This window comes from Monodelphis domestica, chromosome 7 (assembly GCF_027887165.1).
Source record: "Monodelphis domestica isolate mMonDom1 chromosome 7, mMonDom1.pri, whole genome shotgun sequence".
NCBI lineage: Eukaryota > Metazoa > Chordata > Mammalia > Didelphimorphia > Didelphidae > Monodelphis > Monodelphis domestica.
In genome coordinates, this window is record NC_077233.1 from 222,203,347 (window position 1) to 222,211,716 (window position 8,370).

Consider the following 8,370-nt stretch of genomic DNA (forward strand, 5'->3'; position numbering starts at 1 on the left):
GCATTTGGGCCACTCCCCTCCCCTTTCTTCACCAGCACTGAAGACATTTTTCTCATCACCCACCCCTCTGCCCAGCAGCCCAATGGGAGTGCTTCCTCCCTCCCCTGTCTGGAGTAAGGATGGGGGGGAGGGTCTGAGGGAGAAGGGTAGGGGGAGGAGCATGGCACTTGGTTGAGGAGGGGCAGGGACCAGCACTCTATCTCTAAAAGCTTTGCCATCACTGACATATACTAAAACAATTTCTCTTCACCTCTGCCTATTGAAACCCCCTATTTGCATCAAGGTTCAAATCAAATATTGCCTTCTGATAATTAAACCCACAAGAGTTGATGAGGTCACTATGTAAAAAAAGAAAGAGGCCTAGGACAGAAACAAGAGGAACACTCACAGTTAGGTGGTTATCATCTGAATGATGAAATAGCAAAGGAAGCTGTGAGGAATGGTCAGAAAAGTATGGGGAAAAATAGGAGTAGAGACATATGAGACTAGTGAGGAAAGTGTCAGATTCCAGAGGGTAGTCAACAGCATCAAATGTAGCAGATCAGTCAAGATGAATGAGAACTGAAAAGAGACCAATGTTACAATTAAAAAATCACTAGTGACTTTGGAGAGAATAGTTTAATCATATGCAAGTGATAAGGTTGAAACTTAGATGGCAAAGAATTGAGAAGTGAGAGAAGAGAAGGAAGAGTATAACTTTTAGGAGTTTGGATGGTAAAGGGAAGATAACTATAGAAATATCACTTAAGGGGATGGCAGTCCAGTGAATTTTTTTTAAGGATAGGAGAGATTTAGACATGTTTGCAGACCCTAAGGCAGGGGTCCCCAAACTTTTTACACAGGGGGCCAGTTCACTGTCCCTCAGACCAGACCATTGGAGGACCAGACTGTAACAAAAACTATGAACAAATCTGTATACCACTGTCTGGATAGCGGAAGCTGCAGCGCTGGCTGTGATAGGCTTGTCACACCTTGCACAGGACCATCACTCTACTGGGCAGCAGTATACTCAGTGTGGAATCCCCTCCCCCAGATCGCTGCTCACCATGCTGAAGTCTTCCATTGTGCAGCCACATAATCCTTTGCATGGCGCCTCATTCTTGTTCAGTTACTCAGAACAAGGCACTGCACAAAGGATTGTCACCAGAAGTAGTATTGTATGTGAGCTACGCTGAGCTTTGTGGCGCCGTCACATACAGTACTCCAGGAGCACAGGATGAAGATGCATTCTGTGCTCCTCTCACTGACCACCAATGAAAGAGATGCCCCTTCCAGAAGTGAGGTAGGGGATGGATAAATGGTTTCAGGGGGCCGCATGTGGCCCTGGGGCAGTAGTTTGGGGACCCCTGCCTAAGGAATGTACTTATTATAAATAAGAGGTTGAGGTTTAAAGAAGAGATGATTGAAGCTTTAATCTATTTAGAAGGATAGCCTCATGGACACATCGTTGGCAAGAAGAAAGGCCACTTCAATGTCAAAGACTGGGGAAAAGGTGGAAAGAGATGGAGATAACATCAAAGGGTATTGAAATAAAGAATAAAAGGAACATCATTTCAAATGGCTTCAATTTTCTTATTTTAAAAAGCAGGGTCTTTAGCAAAGACAGAGAGCAGTAGGAGTGTGGGAGACTTGAAAAGGTTTGGAAAAGATTCTATGGAGAGTGAGACAGGGAATTAAGGAAGTATAAAAGGATATGAAGACTAATCTTCCCAATGACATAGGTATAATCATGCTATCTTACTTACTGCTCAAAAATCTAGTTTGTTTGCTTTGAGGAAGATTTCCACCATGCTGAGTGGATCCCAGTGGTGAACTTAAAAGAGGAAATGGACAAGAGTTGTATAAGATGTATAAGATGGGTAGGCACAGATGTATCATGTGGAATCAGATCCACTTGAGGATTTTTAGAAAAAGTAGAAAACTCTAGGACCAGTAGAAGCCAATTTCTAGCTTTGTTCCACTTAGTTCTAAGACATCCCAACTCTGAAATCAGAGATTCTCATTCCCATACATCAAGGTTTTTAGAACAAAGAATAGGTGTACCCTTGCTAGCCCATGAGCTAGCCTTTTCTTTCAATCTATATCTCCAGTGTTATTACACATTTTTCCCCTTCATACAAACTATGATCCAGCCAAACTCACCTTCTTATTGTTCCTCTTCTGTCTTTGCAATGTCTATCTCCCAATTCCTGGAATGTACTCCCATTGTTCCTCCTCCTCTTAAAATCCCTCAGCTCAAGCACCAATTTCTACATGAAGCTTTTTCTGACCTTCCTAGTCAATGGCTCTTCATTGTCTTTTTCTATTCTCCCCTAAGCGATCTCATCCTTTTGTTCTGCATATCAACTATCAATTCTTATCAAACTCTTCAGCCTAAAACTCAAGGTATTTTCACAGTCTGTTTCCAAATGAACTTTTCTAGAAAGAAAAGAAGCAAGAACATTATACCCATTTTATGAATGAGGGCATCAAGATCTAAGGGGTAAAGTGATTTACCCACAATCTCCTCAATTAGTAAGTGGCCAGAGCAAGAACTCAAAGTGGATCTTCTGATTTGAGAGCACTGCTCCTCTCCCACAAACACTGTCTCTCCACCCAGAAACTGGGAGTATAGGAGTTGAAATAAAGAAGACCTAAGTTCACATTTCTTTTCTGACATTTTCTGTCTAAGTCACTTACCCTCTGAGTTAAAGGGGGATACTAATAATAACTAGTAGTTCCCTCAGAGATTGTCATCAGGCTTAAATGAGTTAATATTAATAAAATTCTTTGAAAACTTAAAAAAATTAACCCTTATGGAACAAGAACCCACAATTTGACAAAAACTGATGGGAGAAATAGAAAACAGTATGGGAGAAGTTAAGTTTAGATCAATATCTTACACCCTATATCAAGATTAATTCAGAATGGGTGAATGACTTAAATATAAAGAGGGAAATCATAAACAAATTAGGTGAACATAGAATAGTATACCTGCCAGATCTATGAAAAGGAAGGAATTTAAGACCAAGCAGGAGACAAAGAACACTACAAAATGTAAAATAATTTTCATTATATTAAATTAAAAAGTTTTCTGTACAAACAAAACCAATGCAACCAAAATGAGAAGGAAAGCAACAAACTGGGGAAAATATTTTTTATAACATAAACCTCTGACAAAGGTCTAATTTTTCAAATTTATAAGGAGCTGTCAATTGTACAAAAAAATCAAGTCATTCCCTAATTCCCTAATTCATGTCAAGGGACATGAATAGACAGTTTTGAGATAAAAAAAATCAAAACTATCAATAAGCACATGAAAAAGTGTTCTAAATCTCTCATAATTAGAAAATTAGAGAAATGCAAATCAAAACAATGCTGAGGTACCACCTCACACTTAGCAGATTGGCTAATATATATTATAATAGTAACATAACAAATATTGAAGGGGTTGTGGCAAAATTGGGACACTAATGCATTGTTGGTGGAGTTGTGAATTAATCCAGCCATTCTGGAAGGCAATTTGGAATTGTGCCCAAAGGGCTTTAAAAGACTACCTGTCATTTGATACAGTCATACCACTGCTGGATTTGTACCCCAAAGAGATAATAAGGAAAAAGACCTGTACAAAAATATTTATAGCCACACTCTTTGTGGTGGCAAAAAATTATAAAATGATGGGTTGTCCCTTGATTGGAGAATGGCTGAACAAATTGTGGTATCTGATGGTGATGGAATACTACTGTATGTAAGGAATAATGATCTGGAGGACTTCTATATGAACTGGGAGAACCTCAATGAACTGATGCAGAATGAAATGAGTAGAACCAGGAGAACATTGTACACAGAAAGTAAAACATTGTGGAACAATCCAATGTAATGGATTTTGCTACTAGTAACAATGCAATAAACCAGGACAATCCTGAAAGATTTATGGGAAAGAATGCTAACCACACTGAGAGAAAGAACAATGGGGGTAGAAATGCAAAAGAAAAGCATAGGACATCATTGATCACATGCATATATGGCTATGTGATATGGGGTTTAGGTTTTAAAAGATTGCTCTATTGCAAAAATTAATATGGAAATAAGTATCAAGTGATAATATTTGTACAACCCAGTGGAATCACTTGTCAGCTATGGGAGGGGGGAAGGCAGAACGGAGGGAAAGAAAATGAATCATGTAAACATGGAAAAATATTTAAAAATTTAAATAGAGATTAAAAAAAAATATTCCAATACAATCAGGAGCAAATATAGATCAAATAAAAATCTTTAATATCCTCCCAAAAATAAATAAATAAATGAATGAATAACCCTTACCTTTCATCTTAGAATTGATACCAACTATCCAATACCAACTCCAAGGCAGAAGAATAGTAGGATTAGACAATTGGGGTTAAGTAACTTGTCCAGAGTTGCACAGCTAAGAAGTACATGTAAACCAGATTTGAACCCAGGATGTTCCATCTCAAGGCCTGGCTCTTTATCCACTGAACCACCTACCTGGCCTGTCCTTTGAAAGCTTCAAAACATTTTTTAAATAATTATTATTATCTCTGACAAGTTAGCAGACTCATAGGTTGACCTTCAATATATGTTTCCATTTTGTGTATAAATTACCTATGTCTCCTCTAAGAATCTTTAGCTTGAGAGAATTCCCAAAGCCATGCCCTGTGTACATAAGGATCACAGATTTAGAGCTGAAAAGCACTTCCATCTAGTCCAGTCCTCTCATTTTTAAGATGAGAAAACTGAGACCTGGAAAGGTTAAAATGAGTTGCTATGATCTCATAAGTAGCTAGAGGCAAAATTAGAACTCATGTCCTCTACTTTCAGAGCCAGTAATCTTTGCACTGTGCTATATGTTATGTGTTCCCAGTAAAGGGGCTCCAAAACTGCCATTTAATGAATCTGCCTTGGTTTGTGGAAGCAAGCACTGTTATTTCAGTGCAAATAAATCAACCCCATGGGAACTGTTCAGTGATAAGAGCTCCTGCAAACACAGACACTTGTTCCTATATCTGAAGCTACTAAAGGCATTTCCTTCTAAAGGAGTGGATATTCTGTCATCTCATTTTCTTGATGTCTGAAAAACTTCTGTCCTCTAAACTCAAAGTACTTTTTTTCTAGGTTTCTGATACCCATACTTTATATGATAGTTATTTGTATATGTTTTACCTTCTGAGAAATATGTTTGTCTTTTTGTATCTCCAACAGTCATCTTACACTGTTTCTGATGTAGGTCTTTTTTTTTTTTAAACCCTTACCTTCCATCTTAGAATCAATAGTGTGTATTGGTTCCAAGGCAGAAATGCAGTAAGGGCTAGGCAATGCAAGTTAAGAGATTTGCCCTGGGTCACACAGCTATAAAGTATTTTAGGCTACATTTGAATCCAATACTTCCTGTCTCTAGGCCCAGATCTCAATCCACTGGGCCACTTAGTTGCCCTCATTATGTAGGGCTTTAATGAATATTTGTTGAATTAAGAAAAAGATATTTAGAATATTTTTAATATAAAAAGCTTCTTTGAATTTAAAAATCTTAAGAACAACATATCTAAGTTGATGCTTAATAATATGCATTTTATTTAGCACAAAGTTCAAAGCATTCCTTATAAGTATAGGCTACATACTTAAATTTGCTCTTCCCTTCCCTTTCAATAATCTATACACCAAGAAGCAGCTGGATGGTTTAGTGAATTGAGAGCCAGGTCTAGAAAGATAAAGGCTCTGAAAGACTTTAGATGACTAGTAAATTTGGCATCATAGAAATTGATTTTCCTTGGTGCTTTGATGGGTCTCCCAAATCTCTGAAACACCTTCAGGGCAGATGCCCTTGTGGAAAAGCTAACCAAGTTGTTGAATGGGCACTAGACATATGATATAACTGACATAGAAAACTCCAAAAGAGTAAACTCTGTCTAGCAATGCAGAATGGCATCATCTTTGCAATGTTTTAGAATTGAGTTCGGGCAACAAGAGGTTAAGTGAATTGCCTAGGGTCACACAGCCAGTGTGTCAAGCAAGACTAGACTGCCTCTTAACCAATGTGATACACTTTTTTTTTAATTCTTATAAAAACGGAAAGGCAGTCTTTCAGTATGGTAACATCAAAGCAAAACAACTTCTTGAAAGCAAATTTATAAGTTGGAGAGAACTGAGATATATACCCTGGAGATGAGATGACAAGATTGGGGGGGGGGGGGGGGAGAGGGGAAATCAAGATAGCCATCTTCAAGTACCTAAAGATCAAACATGTAGAGAAAGGGATTAAACTTGTCAAATGATGCCAGGAGGCAGACCAAGAGCAAAGACCATAGGTTAGAGGCAAATTTAGGTTTGAAATTGGGGGGAAAGTCCTAACAATTAGAACTGTCAAAATAGAAAGCCCAGTTTGGGGAAGTAGTATAGGTCTTCAAGCCCAGGCTTTCCTTGTAGGTCTTCAAGCCTGGGCAGATGACCATTTGTGGGGTATGTCACAGTCAGGATTCTTCTCATCCACGGATGAGTTGGTTTTCCAACTCTCAAATTCTGTGATTCTACAAAATGCCTACAGGGACGAATAGACACACCTAATCCAAGAAGGGCCACACAACCAATGGCCTCAGAGACATAGCCTTCTCAAGTTTCCCCGCTAAGTACTATAAAATATTTACTGAACCCTAGGTACAGAGTGGTGGTGGGGGATGGTACTTTGGGGTCAGAGCTAAGCTTCAGAAACACCCCCAGCGTGAGTGGGGACGTGACAGCGAGGAGAACAAGGAGGAAGACTCGGAGCTAGGAAAATGAAGCCTTCAAAAAAAAGAAAACGATGTAATCGGGGAAGGGGGGAGAAGCAGCTTGGAGACACCCCCGGATGCTATCCGCACTCCGCCCGGCCACACCTCGCCTCACAGCCGCACCCAGCCGCCTTCTTACCCGGGATGCAAATAAGGGCGGGGGGAGCGACTCCTCCCTCTCCCCCTCCTCTCCAGCTCTTTGCGGTCTCGGGCAACGCGATAGGCGTGGATGAGGGATGGGGCCAAGACCCGGGAGAACGTTCCTCCGCGGGGCTGGGGCTGGGGCTCGGGCTCTCAGTCCCTACCCTCCTAGGGGAACACGTTTGCGGCGCCAAGCCGACGGCTGTTAGCGGCGGGGGCGGTGCCCAGGCCCAGCTCCGCCCCGAGACGACTGGCTCGTGTCCCTCCCCTCCTTCGACCTCCCTCCCCTCGCACCCGGAGTGGGGGTAGGGGGACCTGCTTCGCTCCGCGCCATGGGAGGGACCGAGGAGCTCCAGATGAGCTGGCCGCCGGGCCTCGCCCTTCACGGGAGGAGCCGAGGAAAGCAGCAGGCCCCGGCCAAGCCCCAACCTCTTCCCAGCCCAAAGGGGACTGAAGCCCGGATTGCGAGGGGTGAAGGGAGGGAGAAAGAGGCGACCCGCGCTCGCACGCTCCCACGCTCCCGCCGCAGCGCTCACCTGTTCTCGCGCTGCCGCCGCCCGGGTCTGTGCCTCCCTAGGAGGCTCGTGTCGATGCCGTCACGCCCTGCACGCGCTCCTGGCAACGTCACCCATACTCCTCCCCTCCCCCTCCTCTCACAGACCCCTTCCTTTAGTCTCCCACCCGCAATCCTGGGCTTCTCCCGACAGTGTAGAAAAAGCCAAGCATCCGGTGCGAGCCAATCTCGAGGCTCGAGGCGGGAGGGGAGCGCAGCTTTTAGCTTGACAGGCCTTCTGACCATTCCCCGATAACCTACCTGGCCCGTTTCTGACCAATCCAAAGTCTCCTTACCTGAGGAGGCGGGGCCTGGGTTGGACCAATCCCAAGACACGCAGTTTATCCCAGGAGATAATCACTAAGCCCTAAACCCGCTGATAGGTGGCGCTGTGCTTTGGTAAGAGCCAAGACCTGAGTTTGGATCTTCCGTCCCTCTGACAAATCAGTTACCTCCTTTCTACGAACCTCTTATTTCCTTATCTCAACTGAAACCCTGAAATCCCACTTCCTACCACAGGAATCCTTCTCCAAACCCGCTTAATTCCAATGCCTTCCTTGTTAATTATGTCCTATTTATCCTATATGGAGCTTGCTTTGTATGCATTTGCTTGTCTATTGTCTCTTCCATTCGATAAACTCCTGGAGGGCAGGGACTGTCTTGCTTCTTCTTGTATCCCCAGCGCCTAGGTGCTTAATAAATATTTATCGAATGAATAAAATGGGAACAATAATAATACCGCCTTCTTCAGATGCTTCCTAAGAAAATCCAATGTGATAATATAAAGGACTTAACTAGCTCAGTAGGAGAAGGCTAGGTGAGGAGAGACCTTAAAAGCACCAAGTAGTGTTTTGATGTGGTTCCTCCCACAGGACTAGGGGTAAAGGAAGGAGTATAATTTATTGTAATTAACCC

General features: G+C 42.3%; 1 protein-coding gene across 22 annotated transcripts in view; it reads right to left on the minus strand.

The window, feature by feature from the left end:
- Window positions 1-7,566, minus strand: part of SUN1 (Sad1 and UNC84 domain containing 1) — a 73,554-nt gene extending 65,988 nt beyond the window's left edge. For 11 of the 22 annotated variants that reach the window (XM_007498301.3, XM_056804339.1, XM_056804334.1 and 8 more), the window contains exon 1: window positions 6,901-7,110. The gene's annotated coding sequence lies outside the window, so the exon portion shown is untranslated. Of the gene's footprint in view, window positions 1-6,900; window positions 7,111-7,438 lie in introns of those variants that run through there. The other 11 variants (XM_007498302.3, XM_056804332.1, XM_056804326.1 and 8 more) reach the window with 2 other exon arrangements.
- Between the last annotated feature and the right edge of the window lie 804 nt (window positions 7,567-8,370).